Source organism: Amphiprion ocellaris, chromosome 1, assembly GCF_022539595.1.
Source record: "Amphiprion ocellaris isolate individual 3 ecotype Okinawa chromosome 1, ASM2253959v1, whole genome shotgun sequence".
In the NCBI taxonomy this organism is placed as follows: domain Eukaryota; kingdom Metazoa; phylum Chordata; class Actinopteri; family Pomacentridae; genus Amphiprion; species Amphiprion ocellaris.
This window is the reverse complement of record NC_072766.1, coordinates 37,971,239-37,998,334: the sequence shown is the minus strand read 5'-3', so window position 1 is coordinate 37,998,334 and position 27,096 is coordinate 37,971,239. Positions and strand designations below refer to the sequence as shown.

General features: G+C 39.0%; 1 pseudogene; it reads right to left on the bottom strand.

Moving 5' to 3' along the window:
• Positions 1–9,193: 9,193 nt before the first annotated feature.
• On the bottom strand, positions 9,194–9,718 carry LOC111588483 (nicotinamide riboside kinase 2-like; annotated as a pseudogene).
• Between the last annotated feature and the right edge of the window lie 17,378 nt (positions 9,719–27,096).

The following is a 27,096-nucleotide window of genomic DNA, read 5'->3' as shown; positions in this document are numbered from 1 at the left end:
AGTTTTTATTCATAGACACAACAGTGCATCCAACAAACATGTTTTTTTCTTCAGCACCTCAAACACTGATATATTTTAACATTTTGAATGTTCAGTAATAAAGATCATGGGTTTGTAAGTTGATTTAAATGAAATAATTCATCACTGACATGAAAAGGAGCCACATGCACATTTAAAGAGGTCATTTTTACACACAAAAGACACTAAAGAAGACAGAGTGAATCAGGATTTTATATGTGTTTATGTGTAGTATATTTCTTTGTGTTTTGTATTGTCACCTGTTCCCTGAATTTTATGCTTTCCTTTACATAAAGACACTTACATCATAAACTGATGCATGAAAGGAACAAAATGGTGCATAAAAAATCGGTAGAATGCAGAAATTAAAGGCTCAAAGTTCTGCTGCAGCCTCACTGTGTAACTGTTAGATGAGGAGAGAAGATGAAACTTAAAGCAAATTCTTTTGCCAGATATTGCTCAGAAAACTAAATTACATAACATTAGGAAACACAGTGTCTTGTGGAAAAAACACTATCATGTAAGTGTAATACTTTACTGACAATGAAACAAGCAAGTATCACACATGATAATGAAATACTACACATGAAAAATGAAATATTGTATGTGAATTGCATCTTTCCTTCTTGTCTACATTCGGAGGTGTTCTCGTGCAAAACTCTGAACCCTGAGTTGCTCCCGATGCAGCACTTTGTGTGAGTTTCTGTGTGTAAGAGTGAAAGAAAAACACATCGTGAAGTGTTTTGGAACTGCAAAAGTAAAAAGCTGTTTCCCACTGCAGGAAGTTCTGCCTTTGTGGGTGAAGTTGTCCCAGTAGGACATGTTTCAGGGCTGTACTGAAAGTGGGTCGGTTAAAGTCAGAAAAGACAACAAGAAGTGCCTTTTTTTGTTTAATAAGGATATATTTTTTTTGCCATGTGGTGCCAAGGAATTCTGCTTACTTTGGTTTTAAAAGCAAAAATTCCAGTTCTGGGTTGCTGCTCATGTGGCTGACTGGTCAGCTCGTAGACCTACACTGAGCTCTGCCAGTTTGCACCTGTGTGCATTGTTCATCTGTATTTGCACTAGTATGTTACAAAGTTTGTGGGGTTTTTCTTTTCATTCTAATTTTTATTCTTATTATCTTACTTGTTCTACATTTGTATATATTTATATTAATCACTATTTGTTTTATTTATGTTACTTATCTTTAAATTCTTTTTTTCTACTCAATTTCTACATTCCTTTTTAATTGCCCCCTGGGGACAAATAAAGTTTTCTGAATCTGAAAAATTCCCCAACCAGTGGCTAAATGCTAATTCTTGCAGGAATTATATCTGGAATTAGTACGCCAAGTAGTTTTTCTAATGTGTTGTTTCCTTTTGACATTTGTACAGATTATTTGTTGCATCCAGAGGCTGCACAGTGGCGTAGTGGTTAGCACTGTCGCCTTGCAGCTAGAAGATCCCAGGTTCGCATCCCGGCCTTTCCAGGATCTTTCTGCATGGAGTTTGCATGTTCTCCCTGTGCATGTGTGGGTTTTCTCCGGGTACTCCGGCTTCCTCCCACAGTCCAAAAATATGCTGAGGTTAATTGGTGATTCTAAATTGCCCATAGGAATGAATGCGAGTGTGATTAGTTGTCTGTGTATGTCGCCCTGTGATAAACTGGTGACCTGTCCAGGGTGTTTCCTGCCTTCACCTGAGTCAGCTGGGATAGACTCCCACCCCCCTAATGACCCTAATGAGGATTAAGCGGTGTATAGATACTGGATGGATAGATTTGTTGCATCCTTCACTCGAGTTTTTTCAAACCATCTTGCTGTGCAACAAGTACAAACCTACACCTACAAATGATGACCTAAACTACACAAGTTATCACTGAACTGTGTTTCAGACTTTTGCCATTTAGTAATCAAGTAAACAACACTGGCCTCGGTCTCTTTGATCGTTTAAGAAAGACACAGAAAAGCAGAACCATATAAATCCTCCTGAGCTGCAGCCTCAGTGGAGGACATTTACAACAGAGTGAATACTTTCAAGTAATGGACGTTAAGCAGCAGCCTCTTTTCTCGCACATCCATATCTCTGTTTTCTCACAACTAAAACCTCCTCTTTCAGTGCTCCTCCTCCTCCTCCTGCTCTTCCTTTGGTTTCAGTATAGATTAAAGAGAAGGAATCAATAAGCTCTTACCTGGATTCACCTCATGTTGCACCGTTTAGTAATTTAAAGAGCAGATTTCTCTGCATTTCATTTCACTTCAACAGCCTTTTAGGTTTCAGCGCCTTTTTCTCCAGGAAAAGGGCAGAGAAGACGGTAATTATTTGATCTGTGAATTCAGTGTTTTTCTGCTTGCAAAAAGAAGGTTTTCAACTATTTTCCTGCTAAGCAAGAAGCAATAAAATGTACTCGGCGACGGACACATGGATTCACAGATTGTTTTCTTTCACAATTCAGACGATGAAGTGACGCCGCAGTCTGTCTGCTGCAACTGTTCGGACGAGAAGCCGACCTTTTCTACTAATGATGGAATTTCACTGTTTTCCATATGGTTCATATTTTCTTATTTATCCAACAACTGAAATGAGACTTTTAAAAATAAGTTTCCTCACTGAACACTGGCATGAAAATGAAGCTGATTCTGTTTGAGCAGGAAGTCATTTTAACAACTTTGGCCACCAAAATGTCATTTTTCCGCCCATTTCTTTCTTTTTTTAATCGCAGCATGTTTAGATGGAGTGAAATCATTTTTTCTCGGTTCAGGTTGAGGAGAAAGCAGGTGCGGCGGAGGGACACAGAGGACATGTCAGACGAAGTAAAAGCAGCATCAGAGTGCAACATTGATTCGACAAACAAGACAGAGCCAGAGCCATTGATTAGAAAATCCACTATTAATGACTTTGCTCAGCACAGTACACAATGTTGTCGCTGCAGAATCACCACAGGAATCAAATCAGACAAAAGCAAAACACAGTCTCAATAAAATACATCAAATTTACGTATGAAAATAGTAGAATATCGGTGCAGCAGTTCGGTTTTGGATGAATGTTGTAGTTTTTCTGAATAAAATCGGAGCGTCGCTTCACAGAATTACAGGTGCAGCGATGTTTTAGTGTAAATGCAGATGGTTTTCCCGGTGTGTGATGCTGTGATGGGGGATGGAGGTGAGAAAGGGAGGGTGAAGCTGGGAGAAGCTCATTCATCAAGTCATTACGGGAGGTGGCTCTGCTGGTATTTCAGCCTGTCCATCAGCGGCCGAGGAGGACGATGGGGAGAGATTCCCAGAGGAGGACCGGAGCTTCGGCTGTCCTTCCTCCATCTTTCTTCTTCCTCACCCTCCTCCTCCTCCCCCCTCTCTGGACGTCCCCCCCCCGCCTCTCCGGTGACAGCTCACCTTCTGACTGCTATTACTCCCCCTTCTTCCTCTCCTCCATCACACCGACTTCCACTTTATCTGCCCCCTCTATTACATCTTCCATCGCTTGACAATCACACACACACACACACACACACACACACACACACACACACACACACACACACACACACACACACACACACACACACACACACACGCTCAGTACTTCCCTCACTCTCTTCCTTTTTTACATTTCTCCCGGGAGGCAGCCCTTGACTCTCAGATGTCCCTTGCATGCCAAAAATTACTATTGACATTTCAATTCAGTGGTTTTTTTTCCTCCCACTGCTCTCTGCTGATGCCTTATAGCAGGAGGACATTTACATGTCAATGGGTCCAGACAAAGCGAGGCAGAGTGCAGCCGCTGCCGTGTCCTCAAGACACTGGCTGTGACACTGAATTTGTGGCTTTTTTTTTTCTTTTTCCGGTCATCGGGAGGCTTTTGAGAGTGCTGCATCTCTGGATTAGTGAATGGATTATTAATATGTAAAGAAAGACTTGAAGCAGCATCAGCATTTTCTTTTGGCTTTTTCATAGTGTGTCGTAACCACAGCTAGCAAAATGTCAAACTCAATCTCATACTTTGTCTTTTTACTTTAACTATGTTCTGCAGCTGCCTTTACCGAGCACACACTGTCTGTGTTCTTCTGGTATAAATACAGTTCTCTAGTTGTGGAGACTCATGCTGTTGTCTGATGCTGCAGATATTTAACAAACTCAGAGGAAAAACTCCTACAAACAGCTGGAAGCAACTCATAGAGTTTGCACACAATTGGGACAAAGTACTTTGTCATAATATTGCACCTTAAACTTTGACCATTGCGACCTGTAATGTGAAATGAGCTCATGTATTTGTGAAATTTCAGCAGCTTGAACTCGTTTATACTCATACGAGACATTATTATTGATTGCAGTTAATAATTTAATCAGTTAAGAATATATGAACCTACACACATTGTCTACAGATCTGCTGTAGTATCTGTTTGTTCCACCAGATGGAGTCTTTTACTGTTTCCTGTGGTGGAGTTAAAGGTGTGTTTGCTGACCACTTCTAAAGGTCAGTAAAGCAAGCGTACCTTCCTGTTGTCTGACTGCTTTCTGTGGTGTTGGTGAACTCTGCGGCATCAAACTGCAAAAAGGTTTAACTAGATACCTTTTTGTAACTTCTGAGAAATTTCAAGTTAATTTGCACCATTTTTGAGTCATTCTGAACATTTTTAACAATGTTTTTGTCAATTTTTGAGTAAATTCTGGATAGCTTTCAACAAATTTGTATTGTTTTTAACAAGTTTCGAGTAATTTTAGACAATTTTCAACTCCATCTAGGATGGCTGAGACGAACTACTTTGTCATAACATTGCGCAACAAGAGGCGTAACTCCCATTTTGTGGCATAAATGTAAACTATAAGGCCTTATATCACCATCCACAAAAACTCAAAGGTTTGAAGCCTTCAAGGAAAACAGGAGAGGAATGTTTCGAGCTGGTTGCTGCTGCTGTAGGTAAAAGCATCCGTCCACACAGGATCAATTTGCAGAAGCAGCCAAACGTAGCTCTGAACCGTTGCCTCGTAAACCAAACTGAAATCCACCTTGCGTAGTCACCGTTTTCAGAGTGATGAAGAGGTTGTGCATGCTGTTGGAGAATCTAAAGGGTCAAGCTATGAACCCAGTTTTGCAACAGGAGTTAAAGGAGACTATGTTGAAAAAAAAATCTCTTCACTGTGATGTCTTCTGATGAGGTTGAGATCTTTCTGAAGTACCCTCATAGTATTGTAGTATTTATGTTAGTGTTGGTGCTGCAGACACACAAAAGGTCAACCACTGCAGCAGTAAAATGAATCAGATAAAGCTATCGGAGATTTTAGTACCATTAGCTTCTCCATTTAGGCTTTAAAGTGTGCAATAACTTCACAGCATAACATTCAGGCTGGGTAATTTGAATGTATTGTAAATACAAAAAAATGGGGGGGGGCTTCAGTTTTACTTGGTACGGTCCATACTGCGAACAACAGATGGGGTCATGAGGCGTTCGAGTGTTCATGTCCAGAACTAAGGCCTTGGAGAAATGAAGTCAAAACAAACAAAGAAAAAGGATCGATCAAAACATCCTGAATGAATTTAATGTGTGACTCAACTCCTCCAAAATTTTATAACCAAAATCAAATGTTCAAGCAAACAAAGAGTCTCTCGTTGATCTGTGAGGAAGTGAGTAAAGTTTCTGAAGAGTATTAGTGGTTTGAGAGAGATTTGTTTGGTGTTCTTGTTAACTGAGTGTAGCTCATCCAGTTGTGTTAATACATGTGTGCTTGATCAAAAGTGACAAAGCTGACAGGTGGGAAGCCAGTGAGGGACTTTGTTCTTGCACTGGCGCTTTCTACTGGTCTGTCAGGCCACCGGGGTAATGTGCTGCACTCAAACCTTTCAATATTTTAACTTGTGCATGTCCAGATAGATATCTTGGCTGTTTTTTAGAGCCTCTTCCTCTAATATAAGTAAATATCCCTCACAGCAATGCAACAAACAAAAGACTAAATCTGAATCTGCTGTGTAACAAATGATTTTACTGCAGCTGATAAACTGTTCATCTGTGCATGACGTGTCCACAGTGTGACCTGTTGTTAGATCCCGATCAATCCTGTGTTCATGTCAGGGATAATTTACAAATATTCATGGTCAAAATACATGCAATTCCTGAGTTTTCGTTTCATATGGTTCTTGTTGCTGTTTGATGTTGCAGGAATTTAATAAATTCTGAGGAAAGACTCCTACAAACACTTGGAAGCAACAACCTAAACTTCAGCTTCTGTTTTGTCAAAATTTGGAATACAATCATTCTGAATGAGTTTCATTAATTTCACTTGATAAAGTCTGTCTCCAATGTATTGCAGTTTTTTTTTAATGCACATTTCAGTTCATAATAGATGTGACACTGTTAAGAAAAGTTAACAAAAAAGGTGCAAACTGTGTGTTTTCTGTTCTTTGTGATGTTTTTGGACCAACATTGGGGTTCAAATGTGCACAAAATTCAGCATAAAATCCCTACACACGACTCAAAGTATGTCACTTGTGCCTGTTTATTGGTTAACGCAGTGCCATACAGTTTAGATTTGTGGGAAAGTGTGCAGGTTACTCATTTGGACATGAAGCCAACATGTTCAGTTGCCATCAGATTAGAGGAAAGCAGGGCATGTCTAAAGGGGGCTCATGTAAATTTTGTGCTGTGTAACTGCTGAGTTTGAGAAGTTCTATATATGAGCAAGCAAATTTCATTAACAAGAAAAGCACTCAGAGAGTGCAGTATTCCACCAAGGTTGCTCAGTCATTGTATCATTTCCGACGGATGAAATCTTTGATGAAAAAGGACCTTGAGGTGAGCACAGGTGTGTGATATGCATGTGTACGTTATGTATTGATACCGAATCACGTGACCTAAATATATATAGCTGGCGGCAGAAATTGATTGGACTCAGAAACACCCCCACAGTATAATCAGTTGTTCCTTGTATCATTTCCAAAGGATAAATCCTGATAAGTCCGCAGCAGTCGATTTGTAGTAGGATCACAATCATGTGATCGTCAGCAGGCAGCTGACGTAGTGTTCACTAGTTGTCATGGTTACAGTGACACCGTGCCGCTACCTCGCCATGATATAGAAATCTTTAACAAATCTGTGGATCCAGACTTTAATGTGTCATTTCTGACCTTCCCTGAAAATTTCATCCAAATCTGTTGGTCCATTTTTGAGTAATGTTGCTAACAGACAGACAGCCAGACAAACAGACAGACAGACAAATGTACGGTGATCACCACGTTACTCCACCATGTTCCTTGGCAGAGTAATAAACCAGCCCAGACCGTTGAAAAAGCATCTGTACATCGTTTGTCTGCAGACTATGAGACGAGCATCACAGTGTGGAACACCTCAGCATGTACAATAAAAAGAAAAAAAATCTCTTTACCTTTGTCACCATGTGTGAAGCAAGACGGGGATTAAAAATATTGATTGCTGGTTGAAGATGAGTCGGAGGTTGAGCCGCTGTCAGAGGCCTAAAATTCAAGCTGTGTCCCTGCACACCTCAAACATGAGAGCAGCTTCATGTCACTTCAGTTGGTTCCGTAGCGTCTTTACCATAGAAATAGCCTGAAATGAGTCGTGTTTATGCATGCAAGAGCATGTGTTTGCATTTTTTTTTTTTGGATGTGTGCCCACGCTTGAGTATATTTCTCTCATAAGAGGGTTTTTCAGACATGCATCTTCATTTCTAAAGCTCTGTAAGGTATCACCACCTGACGGGTCCCGAGGCACAGCGGCTCCTGCCTCACAGTGATTATCTTAAAGGAGATGCATTGCATATGTAAATGTCCTGTTTGGGAGTGAGCTGGCTGCTGTTCAAGCGAGGGAAAGAAAAAAAAGGCCCCTCAGCATTGATCTGCCCTTCTGCATTTAGTCTGGGTTAAGTGTTCAGCTTCCATTAGGACCAAATTCATGCAAGGGTTTGTATAATTATGCCAGAGTCAATCCCCATTACTCCTTAGCACTATCGAGCAGCTGCTGGCTTTAATAAAAACACATGTCAAATTCAGGGAGAGGAGCCGCTGTGTATATCTGTGTTTGCCTGCATATTCTTGCGTTTGCACATAATTTGAATCAGTACACACAGGAAGGAGGCATTAAAGCAGCTAACCAGTTGCAGGCGTCAGAAGCAGCGAGGAGGCCTTGTGCACCAAATGTTCTGTCAACGCCACAATCCTTTCAATCAGTGCAACAAACAACTCTTTCAACATTTGTCTCTTTCTCCCCCAGGACATGATTCCTCTTCTCTGTCTGCTTACTGGAGACCATCAATCTGGAGCTTCTCCCCGTTGCCCTTCTTTCATCATTTCAGATTTTTTCTTTTTCTTCCAATGAGAGCTTTCAAGCCTGACCTTTGTGCTCTTGGAAAGGACTGCTGCGGGTAACAAAGACCGCCGACCAATCACAGAACGGTCTGAGTGGCCTTGGGTATGTGAGCCTCATTCTTAATGACATAAGAAAGACTGAAATGGATTTTAGGGAAGCTGCTGATAACTCCTCACATGAACTCACATGCTCAGAAACATTGAGGCTGATGGGAGTTTTATTTTGAAAGTAACTACCCATGTCATTTTCAAACTCTATATTAGAAAAGTATGGTGAAAGAAAAAAACTTGCTTCCATTAGTTTTGCAGTGATTTTTATTTAAGTGCAAAACAAAACCCGAATAAAGGATTCAAGGGAGAGTTTGACATTTTGGAAAACTCACTTAGCTTGATGTCAAAGTTCCTTTAAAAGCACATTTAAAAACAACAAGAGTTGAACCTGTACAATTAAAGAAGCTATGAAGCACAGTGCCTGCAAGACAAATGTGAATAAACGAAGATGATAAAATAGTAAGAAAAAAGCTACAACACAATAAAAGAGGAAAGTCAGGGTGTCAAGCTCCATTTAAATCAAATGCTAACAAGAAGATGCAGGTCTTCGGCTGCAGTTTAAGAGTTTTAAAAGTCTGACATGAAGAAGTAAACTTTTGCAGATGTTCGGAACAGTCGTCAAGACTTGATCGCCTTTATTTTTGTCCTGAGATCTTAAAATATTCAGGAGCTTTTTGATGATGCAGGAGTTCTGCGCAGTCAGATGGCACCAACCCAATTAAAACCTCAAAAACAAACAATAAAATCTAAAAATTAACAAGAATCCAGTGGGTGGAGGGCGAGATGCTGGTGTTATGTGATTGCACTTTCTTTTTCCGGTTCAAAGATCAGTTCATCTTAGCTTGATATTCTTGTGTTGCAAATACATGGGGCCAGACGTGGCCATCGAACAGGCGGGGTGTCTGGCATCGTGTAGTTCCTCGAGTATCTCCCCTTTTTGCATTCTTCATATGGGATGGAAACAAAGCAGCGTTGGTTCAGATCGTTGATCAAAGGTCTGCAGGTGTAAAGCAGGAAGCCCTCCACAATAAGGATGTGAGTCTCCTCCTTCTCCTTGTGGTCAGACTACGGGACGATCTCTGTGTGCGGATTGTTATTAACGCCATGAGACTTCTCAAACTTCACCTGGTTCTCCAGCCACGCTTGATCTTATTCATCATGGCGTCCATGTCCAGAGCAGTGATGACATCGTACTGCTTAAAGCCATCTTCACCAACTTCAATCTGATCTTGGGACTTGAAGAAGTCATCCTGATGAACCACACAGCAGCTGGGCAGGATCTTGATCAGTCGGTTGGCAAGGGTGGCTTTCCTTCCGTTGGTTACACCGTTGATACCGATGATGTACTTCATGTTCTCTGATTGGTCAAAGCTTGCAAAAGGTCAAAGAAAACTGCAGTTAAAACTCCTGTTTTGACCACTGAAGACAGCATTGATACCGTACTGATGTCTAGAAAATCAAAGCTACCACCAGCAGTCCATCTTGTTAGCTTTGGACAGAGTTGGGTTATTTGTTTCTGGTCTTTGCTTTTTATGCTAACAGCCACTGCTGATAGATTCATGTTTAATGTGTGAATATTCTGTCTGCAAGAAAGAGACTAGGTCATAGTGCCACTACTCTGTCCCTGCTCCTTGTGTTTCTAGTGTTTCTCCCTTTTGTCATTTGTCCGTCCTTGTGTTTGTGGGTCTTTGGCTGCATTCAAAATTGCATCCGTTTTACTTAAAGTACGCAATACAGCTGCTCTTACAAAACACATTAGTGGAGTTATTTTTCTGCAGATACTGAACCTTTAAAGTGGCTTTCCAGATAAGACATCTGTTGAGGGTAAAAATACCAAAATTCACAGTGAAATTCTTAAAATTCAGCTAAAATATTTGAAAGAGCTTAAGTAAACTCAGTGGAGTTTTCTAAAGTCTCTCTGATTTAACAGACAGACCCATCTCCATCTGTCTGAGTACTGTTTGTGGCTCAAACTTGTTTATACTGGCAGAAGACACTGTGACACATGTGAGATAAATGTACAGAGGATTGGGGTCAGAATGGCCAGAAACACATCAGATATTGCAAAATCCGAGAAAATGTAGTCAGACATCAAGATATTTTTGCCATGATACATTGGATTCATATGTATTGGGGCATTTTACATCTTTTACTGGTGTATTTTCTGGTATAATTTCTGGTATATTTAGCATGGTGTGGTAGTGTGGGTTTTGGCGCTTTTTTGAACAGTCACCTGACATCGCCCAAAATTCTGCTTGTAGTTGGATTCCCTGTGTTTAGCTCTGACTCTAACTTCCTCCTCTGTCTACTCCTTGCTGCCAGATCCAAACTCCATCCTTCGTTTCCTGGTTTCACACATCACAAGCAACCTTCTTGCCTCTCCCCGTCAGCGCCACACTTCCCCTGTATTCTCGCATTGGCCTCTCACATACAACATCCTGGATTCCCCTTCTGGCTTCGACCGTTTTATAATAAAACCCTTAAAACTGTGTCTTTGAGTCGGCGTCCTGCATTTTGAGTGCAGAAATCTCATTACTTACACCAGGATAAGTGTCTGTCCCGAAATTCAAATGCAAAAGATGAAGCTTTGACACAATATTCTGCTGGAGACACAGAAAAAAAAGAAGGAAGATCAGTCTGAAGCAACAGAGATGCCAAAAAAAAGGAGCGAGACCAAAAATTGCTTAAAGATGAGGAGCTCTCACATCACGGAAGTAACTGAAAGAAGGAAAATGGATTCAGAAATGATGATGCTTGTTTTGAGCAGCTAACACACCTACTAACCAACCTGTGAATGGCTGCTACTATCAGCTTGTGCTTTACATGCGCTCACAAATATTTTGTACGGAGAGCTGCAGAGCTGAGGAAGTAAGGAGGATTTTAACTTCTTTTTTCCTTCCTTCCTCACAAAACTACTTCTGTCGCTTTTCGTGTGCACAGAAAAGTGCATCAGCACCCTAATGAAGGCGCAGCGGCTGAAAGTGTTTGGTGAATAAAGCGTGGTGAGCCGGAGAAGAGCTGTGCAATGTGTTTTAATGGCCTCAACGCTGAAACTCACACTGGTCTGCAGCTCCAGCTCTCAAAGGAAGAACACTCTCAAGGCCAGAATATCTGAACGTGTCGGGCACCATGGCAGGTTTTAGAACCTCAAGTGTGGCCATTTGGAAAAGATATTAACACTTCTGGGTTTAGATGTGGCTGGACGGCAACAAAAACTGGCTTTTTAGTTGGATATACTAGTTATTTAGGTTGCTATGCAGAAAAAGTGTCACTATTTTTCTGCATTTGCAATTATTTATGAAAGTTTTAGGTGATCTTTGAGTCAGTGTCACTTTGAAAAAAATCTATAAATCAACGATATTATGTAATTCCATCATTTTAATGACATTCAACCTGCAGAAATACATCTACATATGTAATTAAATACATATTTCTTGAAGTTGAAGCAGATATTGATCATCTAATGCTAAATTCAAAATAATTTCTTTTTTCAGACATGCTACAGCGTCATAAAGTCATAAAATACACAAAACAAGAAGCAAATCCAAAACCTAAAATAATGTCAGAGAATAAGTAGATGAAGTTTAACTTAATAACTCGATGCATGTTTATTCATTTCATATCTTACTGTTTCCCATTTGCATCAAACCTTATACTTTTACACCTCTTTAGAAACTCACATTCCACATTTTTATATTTTTCAAGCAATCTTTTTTTGTACTGAAAAAGTTTTATAGTTGTGCTTATTTTATTTGCATATATGATAACAAATTTCATTCAATTCAGTTTGCTTTATTGGCATCAATTATTATTAACAATGAATAACAATATTGCAAAAGCATCAAAGACTGTGCAATTAAAAAAAATACATTACAAACAAGAAAAGCACGCAGAGAGCGTAGTACTCCGCCAAGGCTGTTCATTCCCCCATATGGCATTGTCAGAAATTTGTTTATTACTTATTGATGATCAGAAATCATGGCAACATAGAATGTGTCCATTTAATATAGATGTATCCACAAACAAAATGACCTTGCACTGAGCACAGGTGTGTGTTATACGTGTGTATGTTATGTATGGATACCAAATTGTGTGACTTATTTATGTAGTGGATGGTGGGAATTGCTTGGACTCGTAAACACCCCCACAATTTAATTGTTCCTTGTCTGTTTTTTGACTGATAAGTCAGCAGCGGTGGATTTATAGTAGGATCACAATCATGTGGTCGTCAGCAGGCAGCTGACATAGTGTTCACTTGTTGTCATAGTTACAGTGACCCGTGCTGCTATCTTGCAATGATACAGAAATCTTTAACAAATCCGTGGATCCAGACTATAAGCTGCATCACTGCCAAAATCTAATCACTTGGTCCTTGTGTCATTTCTGACCTTCCTTGAAAATTTCATCCAAATCCGGTAGTCCATTTTTGAGTGATGTTGCTAACAGACAGACAGACAGACAGACAGACGGACAGACAAATGTATGCAGATTATCAAATTGCTCCGTCGCGTTCCGTGTCCGAGTAATAAAATACTATTTATTAAGTGGAATAAAGAAATAAAATGACATCACTCTGCCTCGACCTATATGACTAACTTAAATCAATCAAATCAATGCACCTTTGGTTAATCTTTTACAACGAAAACACTAAATATTGTGATCAGGCTGCCTTTGTTTGAAATTATTCTCGATATTCCGAACTTGAAAATGTGACTGAGCTCAGTTTTCCGATCCCAACCACTCCTCAGTGAGGATTCTGAACTCCCCAGCAGCCCTCTGGGTTTACGAGCTGCCGTGCAAAGCTGAAGGATCCTGACAGGGGGCAGAAATTTTTATGCATGCAGATTTAGAGAGATTCTCTGGTGCAATAGATGTGTCTGTCTGCACGAGTGTCTCTGCGATCATCCTGATGCAATGGAACAGGCAGCAGCCGATGAGAAGGAGAACTTGGATGTTTTATAGATGGAAATAGGCCAGGGAGTGAGCAGGGAGGCTGCTGGCTGCAAGAAATGCAGAGTAGGTGGAGTTCTGAAAAGTATTCGTGTGTCAGAGAGGCTTTTTTTGTGGAGCCGTCCTTCCTCCTTCCTCCCTGCCTGAACCCTGGAGACCAAGCTGCAAGAAGATGTGTTGAAAGTGATGTGCAGAGCTGCTCGACTCATCTGTCCGTCTCAGAGTTTAGTCGCTTTAGAATGAAATAATAAGCTGAAGAGAAAAAGAGCCCGTGTCTTGTAGGTCAACAGTGTTTGTCATAATGAAGTCAGTGTAATAAATCAGTACAATTTGTTGTCTATGCTTCATTAGTTCTACCTGTGAAATCTGCCTCCAGTCCAGCACCACAACCACCCACTATGACCCTAATAATAAAAATAAAGCAGGAATGTCACCGTTTTGAAAATACCTGCAGAAACTAAAAGTGTAGAAGCTCGTTAAGGTAGAATTTATGTTGTTTTAGATTGATAAGACTTCACAGTCAGATAAAGTGGCCGGTGATTGCGTGTTGGGCTTCCAGTTAGAAGCATTTGTAGGGAGGTTTAATGTTTACTGATGACGCGAAAGAACTTTAATTCTCTAATACAGGAAGAAAAAGTGCCAGAATTTGAAATGACTGTGCTCCCCCTGCAGCTCTGCTAGCTTTTCATGCTAGTCAGGCTAAAATTTAACACTCACTTGTGGCTCTCCATAGTTAAAATCCTCTGTTTATCCCATTCCACCACTACATCTTATGTGCACTGTACCTCGTCATACTGTCTCGCCCGATGTAGGTGAAAAGCCCTGTGATTGGCTGAAGTCTCCTGTCAGAAGTCAGATTTCCTAAATCCCAAAAACAGAGTCTTAGCAGTCTAGTTTCATCCTAGAGCACTTGAATTACAAAATGCTGAAAGCTTTGTATGAAAATTTGTGCCCAATGTTGCCTGAAAATATTGGCAATCCCAGCTTTAACTGTCTAAAGTCAAATTAATGCTATTAGAATAGCATTTTTAACCGAACACCTATTGATTCCATCTGTCTCATTATTCCCCACCACTTGTCCAGAGTCAGATTATGGTGGCAGCAAGCTAAGATTTTCCAAATGTCGGTCTCCCCAGCAGTGCTTTCCAAACTGAATATCATTCACTGTGTAAACCTATCTATTAAAACATTATTAAAATCATTAATATCCTGATCAACTGTTTGATCTGTTTCTGGAAAACCTCCAACACAAATCCAGCATGAGGCATCTTAATCAGAAGCTGAAACCACCTCAGCTGGTTCTTCTCAACGTGAAGCAGCAGTGACTCTAAGACATTGGTTGCTTGAATCTGGATCCTTTGTCTTTACCCAGAGCTCAGGACTATAGATGAGGGTTGGAGTGTAGATCGACTGGTACACTGACAGCTTTGCCTTTTGTCTCAGCTTCCTTTTCACCACAAGAGTTTGGTACAACATCAGTCCATCTCATGCCCTGTTGTTATATTGTCACACAGATACTTACAGTTAAACAAATTCAGCAAAGAACCATGATTTTAGACTTGGATTTGCTTATTCTTTTCATGCTTGGCCCAGTGCATGTTAAAGATGGCGGACTGATGAACCCAACAGATCCATTTTAGGTGCAGAAACTCGACTCTAATGTTCCCAAAACCTGCACATTAATTTAAACAGTCAATTTTTTTGGTTGAAGATGTTGATATGAGGTAGCAGAACTGTGGATTTGAATCAGCGTTATGTGAAGCCAGCAGACTGAACATCGATGCAAAGTCTTGTCAGAACAGCAAACTTTAACACGATTTGCCACACGTAGCCAGTTTCGTTTGATGTCAGCAGAATCAGGGGAAAGAACCGAAAGCTCCGACTTCAAACAGACAAACCAAGGAAGTCAGTTGATTAATCAAAAGCAGAGCTGAGTTCAGAGAAATGATAATCCAGACGGTAATCAGAGGCTGTGTTGCAGAAAAAAAAATAACAGCTCATATATGTGTGTTGTAGTGACTCTTTCAGCTGAGAACAAAAGGTCAGATGTGATGCAGAAACCCAACAGTGACCTCAGACCGAGATGACATCAGAGCAGCCGCTTTACTTCTTCTTTTATTTTTAACAACCTGATCCCCTTTGTTTCTTTAGGTTAGCTAGCTAAGGCTAATTAGTGAGTCGCATAGCAACAAGAACAATGACGAACACTCCTTCAACCCTTTGAGCTGCTGTTCTCTCAGTTGCTAGTGAACCTTGCAGCTGAGCTTTGTGAATGAAACGGGAAAAAAAAAAACACTCTCCGATCAAATCCCAGCCATCATGACGATCCCATCAGCGTCTCCCTTTGACCCGGCGGCTCTGAGAAATACCTGATGAATGCTGTCTGCGTTCATATAGATCCATACTGCACCTGAATCTCTCTTCATCTATTTTTCCTGATATCCTCTGCATGGCAGCAATTACTGGGGATTTAATTAGTCAGAGGACAAAGGCAACTTGACCTTCTCTGCAGGTTCAGGATATTCGTGCACATCACACAGTCAGCAGATTCCCCGTAGTTCGTCTTTTCCCTCAAATAAACTACCAAAGACACACATTGGATACCTTAATGCATCATATTTACACCATTAAAACCTTGTGTGTTTCTGAGCATCGCAGGTTTGCTCACCTTTGCCGGTTTCCAGAGGAGAGAGAGGAACTTCCTCATTATCTCCGCAGCGCTCACAAAGACAGTAATTACACAAAAGGCCATTCAGTTAAAGGAGGCCATGCACCTACATGGTTTGTCCTGAAAGGAAAAAAAAAGGAATCATGGCTAATTAAATGATTCAACCCTGGACTCAAGGAGACACGGAGAGGTGAGACTCAGGCCTCAGCTGAATACTGATCAAACAAAACCCACAAATAAATTTTTAAAAAAGACATTAATGGAGGTTTTAGACTTGGAAATGTGAGAAAACAACATCTGATTATTAACATGAAGACAAGAGACCACAAGTTTGGTTGGTCGAAAACAAACTTTTAAATAATTTTTTTGACCTTTATTCTTAAAAAAACACAAATTGTTAATTAACAGATTAAAATAGAAAGTTACAACTCAGTAATAACTGATAATAACAGAGTAATGATCCAGTGTTAACACAGTCACAACACAGACAATCTTACATTTGATGTAAATGAAAAGTTTAAGAATATAAAATAAAAACAAAAGGATTTTTAATGTGCATTTTGAATTTGAATTTTTTTCCCCTGTCGTTAATAATAACCAAATTCACTTTCTCATCAAATACTTTATGAAATTTATCTATTTAACTCATGTACAATGTTCTTACATCCACTTCAATAAATTACAGAACAACTTCCACAGATTAATTTAATCTACATACTATGCAAATTTCTGAGCTAGAAATCCTGTGTGTTAATTTGTTTTGGGTTTTTTTTGTAGAACTTCAATAAAAAAATAAAAAAGAGACACTTTTGACACTTCTGTCACCCCCCCAAAAAAGAATTTAACCATTTTAAATTGTAATTTTTGAACAGTTTCTTGATATTTTAAAGATTTTCCATATATTGTTAAATTAGTGATGATAAAAGAAGTATTAATTTTACATTTTAACCCTCAAATAACAGGCCACAACTGTAAACAATGTCCACTTAAAATTAATTCTTTTACCATGTCTATCTATAAAATGTCACTATTTTTGCTGTATTTGAGTCAGAAAAAAAATCTATTTACATTTCAAGAAAAATGTATGTATATAGGGAGTGAAACATTTTAATTATCAACTCTTATTTTACAGATTTTCCCTCTTTTATTGAAATACAATTGATATCTAGTAAAATCGCAGAAAAAATATTAACTTTACATGTTGACCGAACAAAAAATAAACAACAAAACAAGCTAAAATTGTAAATACTGTCCACAGTAAAAATCTATATTTTTACAAATAGTAATCTGTTGTTTTACAGCGTATGGCCATGAAATTATAGTTTTGCTGCATTTAAATCAGCTAAAAGTTTTATTTTTAAACATATATTTGCAGGTATTCATCATTTTTACAGTTTTATCTTTATTCATATTTTCCTTGTTGCCAGATTTTCACATTTTTCAAAACTTGCCAGATTTGACTCCCTTCATTTTTTTTTTCAACCCTAAAATGAAATCAAAGTTGAAAGGTGGGTATTTTTGACACAAGGGTGAAGATGAAAATGTGGCAGGAGCAGTGGGAGCAGTGCATCGGTAAACAAGAAGACAACTTCCAAAGACAACTATAAACCAAGTACAGTTTGTGCGTCTTAATCACTCCTTGTATTGCACAGGTCTGTATGTAATGATCACTTATTGGAGTCAAGGAAGAATCCAGGTTTAATTCAGTTAGAGTTTTGAGAAAGTGCAAGTTTTCACTACATTTGTTGCTGCTTTACTGCAGAAATCCTTGAATTTGTCATGAATCAAAAACTAAACACTGTTTCTATTAAATTTTTGGTTTAAAGGATGTCTGAATGTTGCGTTACCGATGTTGCATTTAACTTCCAAGATCCGGTTTGTGTTTATGCAGCATTCACTGACCAGAAAAAAACGGTTAAATTCATGTAATGAAAGACACGAAATGCTTTTCCAGTCTCTGGTCAAACGTTTTGAAAGCGGCGGCGTGCTGGTGGAGAGATGAGAGCGGCTGGATAAACAACTGTGACACCAAGGTTATCATACTCAATTAAGCCGCATAGCCCAGATAGAAACAGATCTTTTGTCATGTGCAGGCGGAGAGGCCGAGGGCGAGGAGACGTCTCATGTCGAGTGGCTGCTGTTAACTCTCAGGGCAAACACAATTGACACTGTGTGCCAACTATAACAGCTGTAGTGCGTCTGAGTGTGTGTTAGTGTGTGTCATATATATGTGTGTGTGTGTGTGCGCCAGAGGTTTGCGTCATTCGGGTAGAAGAAGAAACGCTGGCACCAACCAACGGTTTCACGGGACAGATGGAGAAATTCCACAGGATTAAATTTTAAAAAGAAGAAAAACCCTCAACGGATGCTTGGTTGGTGAAGAAAAGATGTGTGACGTCAGATATCAGGTTGTGATTCTACATATTTCAAAGGTGGAAATGTTTTCTTGAGTGTAAAATCTGTTTGACACTCCTTGAAAATATGTATTTTTTCTCTCTTATTTCTCAACATGTCCTTGAAATTCATGAGTAATTAAATAAGTCACAGTTTTTATAGCGAATAAAAGTCTCAGATTTCTTGTTTTGTTTTCTTCTTTGCATACATGAAAAGCCAGTTTTTTCCCACTTTTATTCCCCCTTCTACCTCTATTTCCTAAAGTGACTTTAATAAGATTAGTTCAACTTTGCTGATCTCTCATAGGGGAAATTTAAATGGTAAAGATCCAATAAAGACAGAGCACACCTTTAACATGTACAGATGAGGCATGATGGATATGGAAAGGTATGTATAATGGCTAATGCACCCAACTGAAGGACATATGGTGTGTAAAATTGTACTTTCATACAGAATAGATGTGAAAATGTAGCTGTTGATTAAATTTATAGTAAGTACAGTATTGAGAGAAGTACTCAGATCCTTCAGTAAATACTACAATATAGAAATACCACAGAAAAAGTCCTGCATTGATCATCAGACTTAAGTTAAAGTACAGAAGCAATATCAGCCAAATTGCCTCTCTTGTCACTCATGTAATATATGGTTACAATTATACATCAATGCATGAATAATTGAGTAGTATTTCACTGTATTTTGCTGGTTTTTGCTACTTTCTGTACAGTTATTTTAGCAAAATAGCCATGTAGGAGCAGATTAGGAAATGCAGGTAATTATTTTGGTGTCAGTGGGTTTCACTCTTTTTATGGGTTACTTGTCGATTTTACCTGTATAAAGTAGGAACCTTTGTGTCTAGGTAGAGTTTCCAACCAGAAGGGCACAAACCAGTTTGTGAAACGCTGAATGCTGATCGGCAACTTGTGGATGCATAAATTTATGCACTTTGGAGATTTCTGGGCAAAAAATAAAGACAATGTGCATCGCAAGGTAAATCGAGTTGGACTTTCATTCATCTGTTACGGTAATTAAGCATGTCAGTTAAGTTTTTATGTTTCCTGGTTCGATCCTCTCAGTGGCTTAAAGCATTGGCTTAGCCTCTTTAACAAGCCATGTGGCTCCTAAACTAGAGTTCAGGCCCCAACAGGAAATTGAAAAATACATATTTATCTTCTAATGCATAATCAAATGACTTTTGTTTTTGCTCTAAAGTCTAAAGAATAAACCATCTTTTGGAGGTGGGGCCTAATATTCTATGATTTTCCTCATTTCTACTGTAGACTTAAAATAGTAAGAACTGCTAGAGGCGGGCATCTTTTTAACAGTCCAGCCATGACACATCAATGCAATGAAGACATTTGAATCTATGGAGTGCTTCGGTTTGATGAGATTTCTTTTCCATCTACACCAATGAGCACCTGACTCAAACATTTAGAAGTAAGACCTTTTAATATAGGACATGCCTGAAATTGTCTTTCTGATAAATTGTAAGGGTTTAAGGTAATTCATTTGGAGAATAAAGCAAAAACAATGGTTCTGATTGCAGACTGAATCTAAAAATAGATGAATCCTCCGTAGCATCACCCATAGGTTTCCAGAAAAGTGATTTTTAGCTCATTGTGGCGCCAACTACCATCTTCACACTAACTAACCAACTAACAAACTCCCAGTTAATTCAAAAGAGTTATGAACTGTCCTATGATGATACCAACTTGTCACTGTGAGCAGCTACACCCTTAATTATGCATAACTTTCAGTCTTAATACAATTTGAACTGATGAGTTGTATAAAAATTCACCTCCTGCACCGTTGTCACGAATAAGGAAAAAACCTATAGAGACCAAATCTGTTTTTGCACCTGGCTGTAGACTTGTTTATTTCTGCTGTAATGTTGGATGTTTTAACATGGATGTCTACGAGGATTGACTCTCTCTTGGATCCAGCCTCTAAGGGACATTAGAGGAACTGCAGTTTTTGGCCCTTTCATGTTCTGCATTCAAATCTACACTAATTTGTTGCACCATTTTAGTAACTTTTCTTTTTAACTAAATCAGTGAATTATTTGATGTCTTTGGGTCTTGGATATGTAAATAAAACCCTCAACTGTTGTAACTCACAGATATGTAAAAGTTTTTCAAAAGGGTCCACAGGCTAAAGAGCTTTGTTGTGTTTTTTGTATGTAAATATTGATCTAAAAGTGTGACTTCACCTCACAAATAAATATAGTGGAGTAAAAATATGGAAATAATTTGCCTAAAATGGAAATACTGTGTAAAGTACGAGTCCCTCCCATCTGCTGCACTGTGTTCTGGTTTATTTTCTGCTTCTGTGGATGTTAAAATTAGGTTCGTTCTGTATGTTTGCCACAACCTTCGCAAAAAAAAAAAAAAAAAAAAATTGGGACTGACATTAAAATTTGATATTAATGGTTAATGTTATACATAATTGAAGCAAACATTTAGACAAATAAGTGCAAACATGATGTCCACATGTGGAGCAGTCCAACACCAAATAACAAAATTAGTCTTTAGTAGCTGTTAGTATATTTAACATGTAATTTTATTCTTAATTAAAGCAATAAACATGATGGATTTTATCACTTCCTTTTATTTATAGAATGTAGTAAATGGGTGAAAATTGGATGATAAAAGAAAATGAAATAATAAAATTTAAACTAGCCTTTCTTCTCCAGCATTCTGGGGTTTTACAGTTTGTTTAATGACTTTGCGGGACTCTGAAGGCCTTTTGGAACAACTTCTTCCAGTTTTTCCTCCTACATTATCATAATATCATCGCAATATATACTGCAAGCAGCAGCAAAGCCAGAAGTGATTACATTTAACTCCATTAGACCACACAGACAAGACTCCATGGTTTATTCATTGTGTGATTTTAGCATCCAGCTGGGTCTCAGCTGCAGAGCCAGTTCATGGTGCAGCCTGGGAAACACTTCTTTTTTTTTTGTTTGTTTGAATCAAGTTTTTGCCAAACCTCCTGCCTCTCCCAGCGTGGCCTGTTGACCCTCCCAGCGCTGCGGTTGGCAGCATCCTGAGCGCCGGCTGCACCCTCGCAGCCAACGCCGCCATAATGCTCCCCATATGGCAGACAACATCTCCTGCTGAGGGGCTCCTTCATTTCTATTTATACACACAGTGTAATAAAGGGCTCAATTGAATTAATCAGCTTGAAGACATTAATCAGACATTAATGAAGTATTAACCTCTGCACTGCACTGCTGTTCACAGTGTCTGCCTGCCTGTTTACATCTCCAGTCGCATCGACCTGCTGCTCTGTTTCTTGGACGGTTTATCCGCTGATAGTTGAGGATCTCCTGCTTTGTGATTAAAGCCGAAGCTGCTGTTTAGATTTTTCGCATCTTAAGCCAAAACACGTTCAAAATAACAGACATTTATTAAAAGAAAACAGACATTTTTAACACAAATACAGTATTTATTGGATTCCCTGTGAAACATGGTGAATCGCCTGAGCATTAAAGTTCTCTTTTGGCCTCGAGTTTCACATTTATTTATATCCTCATTTTTCCAACATAAAATGATGCTAAAAGCTCCAGAAAAACCAAATTGTACACATTACCTATTTATTTAAACCATTTTGTGTATAGGTAGTTCTGCTTTCTTTTTCTAAATCTTATCACTTACAGCATTAAAGTTTGCCGTCGTACACAGAGAAGAACATCTCATTAATAAACGACAGCATATCTGTATGGGTGTTTGTGTGTCTGTTCTTCACTTTTCTGAACAACTGTGAATTGGATCCACTTCGCACTTGGCAGGTGTATTTTTGGAAACCTAAGAAAGTGCAGTATCAAGTGTGAAGTAGTTTGGATCACCAGTTTTCTAGAAACGATCATCAACATTGCAACATGTGCATGCACAACAGTCACATCGCAGGAAATGCTAATTAACTCAAGCTTTTTCTGCTTGATAGAAAAATAAGACTCATGGCTCTTGTTTTTCCTAACTAATCTACAAGTGAAGTCTGTCTGATAGAACATAGTTTACTTTGATCTAAGGGTTTCTGGATACTCTGAGTTCTTTATGAAAAAAATGCGTACACAAGACAGAGTTTGTTGACGTGCAGGATCCACATGTGCTCAGCAAAATCAGGAGAAACAGTGAAAAGGAAGATTTGGTCGCTTTGAGTGAAATATTTTGTTTGATTTTGACTATAAACACGTTCCACTCGGCAATGCAACACTTCTAATTGGTTTGACCATTTAAATCAGCACCACAAAGTGCCAGATCTGAATGCAGTTCAAAGCAAAAATATGTATTATGGATTCCTTTTCTAGAGTTACACCACATGAGAAAGGTTCCAAATGGCTTTTTTTAAAATGATTTTTTAATTTCTGTGCAGATGCACTTCCCTCACAAAATCACCCCAATCATTCCAGAATGATTCATTCTTTCCAAATACAGTTATGCATTTTTTCAGGTCAGACTATTTATGGCAGAAAAACTGAATATTGCAGTTTTTCTCAATGACATTTTTGACCCAGAAGGAGGAAACAGAATGGTTCTAGTAAACAGTTTAACAAGGGAGTTTATTAACTCCAGAGAGGGGAGGTTTGTTGAGTGGAAGCTGAGGCTCTCCGGACCAGACAGGGACTGTGGCAGGTGGGAGTTTGGCTGTTTTCAGGGGTTGTTTTTGGGTAGAAGAAGTGACCAGAGACAAGCTGACTGACTGTCAGATGAGGTAAGTGGCATGGCTGAGGAAAACTGAGATCCTGAATAACACAATGTGCAAACTGATTTAGTCAAGGTGTCGCTATCGCACAGACAGACCGACTGATCTACTGAAGGCTGGAGGGTCGAGATGAGTTTAAATGCTGCAGAGGTTTGATTGATTAATGGACCTCAGGTGTGCAGGTTGATTGGCAGCAGCAGGAGAATGAAACGCCACAAAACACACAATGAAGAACAGAGGACCATCAAAAGACTCCAGAGGCCTGAAATACGAATCAAGTTTAACATACCCAGACTACTTTTTTTAAAAATCTGGCTTCACTAGACCAAACAAGCCCTATAAATCTGGTTAATAACTCAGTGAGTCAATCAGAGTTTCTGAACATGGATGTGAGCAAACAGAAGTTCAACTGGCACCAGAGTGACATATTTTAATAATGACTGTAATATCAGAGAAAATAAAAGGCTTAAAACACACAATATAAAAGTCATTTCGGAATTGGAGGACATTTGGGCTTCAAACTTTTGAAAAATTAACCTTCTCTTTTACAATTTTCTGCTCCATTTTCATCAATAATAGGTAATAAACTATCAAAGGCTTGATTAGCTCAACTTACACATCAATGGTAGCATTTTTATTCCATGTTTTCTGTGTTGTTTGCTAACCCTACTCTAATCACAGTAACAGGGTTGCTAATCCATGCTAATGTGATCTTTTTCTCAGCAGTAGAAGCTGGATATTTATCTAGCTGTTACTGCTGACCAAGAGGACAAACTTACTGATGGAAAAACAGTAAAGAAAAGGTAAAAAGAATTGTCTTACAACAGGGTTGCATGAGGAGTGGTAAGACATTCAATGAGTTAATTCCAGCTTATCGTGTAATTCACTGTTTTCTTCTTCTACCAGCTAAAAAAAGTTATACTAACAGGGTTGTGTTCATGTTGTGGGGCACATGCATAATAATTATTATTTAAAATATTATGTTGATTAAAAAAATGTTCCCACAACTACAAGACACATAAGTGAAAAAAGAATACCAAAAAAGAAGGTTTAGGTTTCATTTTAACTGTTTTATTTGAGATTCAGTTTGGTCATCAGGTGGGTGGGACAAAAAAAATGTCATTTTTAAGAGGACCTCCAGACTTATTTGGTATTTTATTAAATATTTTCAAACATTCTTTTCTCCTATGTTTTTTTTTAGATTTGGTCTCAGGACAAGTAAATTTACACAACAACTGCATATTTTAGTATTTTGTACATGGATTATTTGAAATTTGGTGGGTGGGACGTAAAATGTCCTCCAATTCTGGAAGGACCCATAGACTGGAAGTAACACGACGGCAGCTGAGGCAGAAGGAAAAACTGCAAAAACCTGCAGACTGTGTGAATATGTTAATAGGTTTATCAGTATCGCTACCAAATTATTAGTGCATGAGTAGATCTGACTTATAATTGCAATTGCATAATCTATTAAATGGATGTGTTGTTTAGATGTAATGGTTTGTAAGACAGTTTTAGTCTTTCAGCTGCAACAGAATTCAAAATGCTAAGTAGTCTGAGTCTCATAGCATATAGAAGGCTACTAAGTAAGTGTGTACAACTTTATATATTTCTCACATAAACAACAAACCTAACAGGCTAAAAACAGAACAACTGCTGCGGCTGAAGTCAGGAAGGAAAACTGCAAAAAACTGCAAAAAACTGCAAATGTGCCTTTAGTACACTTATTAATATCCATGTCCCTTTCTGAATAAATTGTATAGATGTAGGTTTCTTATTCACAATTCAAGATTCAATTTAATTATCATCATGCATCACCAGATTTTACATCCATTGTGCATACAGATGTGGTCCCTTTATGCTGCTCACAAAAAAGACACATTATTTAACAAATAAATAATGGATGAATTCATTCATCTCACATTCAGTCTAATTCTTATGGTGTGTAAGACAGTTTTAGTTTTAGTCTTTCAGCTGAACCTTGGCGTTTAGGAACAAATGAAGAACAACACTTGAAACATCATTCGAACCAATGAGTACTCCAAGTCTTTAAAGGTCAACAAGTCCAAGGCTTTTGTGTTTGAATCAGTTCCTGTTTTAGGATTATATCACTCTACAAAGACTTTGAAATCGCTTGCAAATCTAAAAAACTCTTACCTTCCACTCTTACTACAGACCGAAGCTCTGCAGGATCTTCAAGGACTGGTGATGCAATTATCCAAGAGAACAAATTTGTCAGTAGAAGATGTTTTAATACAGCTGTTATCTTGAACATAAGCTTCACTGTCAGGCATGAAAACCCAAAGTTAAACCTGAAGTTACCTCAATAACCTCAGATCCTTCGGGCTCTGGGTAAAATCATAGCAGTAGAAACACTGGAAATGAAGCAGAAGCATGTCAGAACCGTATTAACTTCAGGGCAAGTCGAAGAGGTTAACGAGGTCAGCTGTTTTTTGATCTTTTTTAAATGATCACATGTGATACCTGAACCTGAAGAACACTGTAACATGACAAACAGCTCAGAAAGATCTGGCAGTTTGACCTTTGAAGTTATTTGATCACATTTAGCATCACTTTAAGTTGCTTAAATTCTAAATTCAGACTCAATTTTTGTAGAGTCCGGAGACGACAAACATTAATCTGCTCCGGCAAAGTCAGAACATTAATCATGAAAAGAAAATGCGCCCGGAGGCATTTGGCTGTCAAGGATTCTGATTGTCCGGTCGCAATGTTCTTGATTAGCGAATAATGGCACAATGGCGCCCGATAGCTGTAATTACGCTAATGCTCTAAACTCTACATAATTAATCAATGAAGCGCTTCCAAAACGGAGGCGAGAAAAGAGAAAGAGGGAAAATCAGGAAGGAGGTAAATTATATACCATTAGACAAATGTAGCTTTTGTCTCAGCGGCGATGTAAAGAAACAGCGGAGGTGCTAATCAGCGGCGCTCATTCAGCAGATCCACTTGTGATAATCACGTATTGTTACTGGAGGTCGGAGGGTCAAATCTCTCCAGGTTCAATCAGCTCTTAGAGATTTCTTTAAAACTCAGAGAAAATCCAGCCCGTGGGGGGAAATAATTAACTTGAAAAATAATTAGCCAGTGAACTTTCAATTTAATTTAATCAGGTTTTACGCTGAATTGAAAGTGAAGCGGCTTCTCTCTGATTTGCAGGTGACATACACAAAAGCTGTCAGGAGCCACTTATCTTCCTCAAATAAACCCCCACAAAAAATAATGTAAACCACTGTGATAAAATATTTAGTCTGGGAAGATGTTAAGTGAGACCACACGGGACCGATGAGTGCATGGAAAGCATGAGTCTTATTTAGAGAATTATTTCACAGCGACTCCACTCGCGCCAAATGAGCTCCAGATTACAATAATACCACCGGCGGGCAATTAAGTCCACATAAACACATGCATGCAGGGAAGCTGGCATCGGGATGAACCACACACACTCCATCCTCGCAGGTCGATCTGTCAGCCTTCACCGTGTCCTGCCCCGAATCCATCAGCGGCAGGCGAAGGCTAACCTGACAAACACCCAATATCACCAGCAGCTGCCTGGCCAAGGATAATTAATACAGCCAGCAATTTGGCAGAGCTATAAACGTCCTGACGCTGAGACATGACTGGCAGAAAGTCTATCGCTAACACAGAGGGCAGGAGAGTGGAGAGACAATGAGAAAGCTCTGATAAACCAGGAAATATAACAAGAACTCACCGTGACAGACACATGGTGGCTAATTGTCTCTGTCGAATCCACTTTAAAGACACTCCCGTGTGCATTTTCTGCACAGGTGAATAGCTGTTGGAGCACTTCCAACGTTGATATGTGAATACGAAAGTCTAAGCACAAAATCAGAACAGAAAATATCAGACACTTTGCTATAAAGTGGAAAAATACAAGCTGAGACGTCAATTCTGACTCCCAGGATGCATTTCAGCATTAAACGTATCCTTCTCTGCTGTAACGCAAGCTGAAGCTAATGAATATCATTATATTTA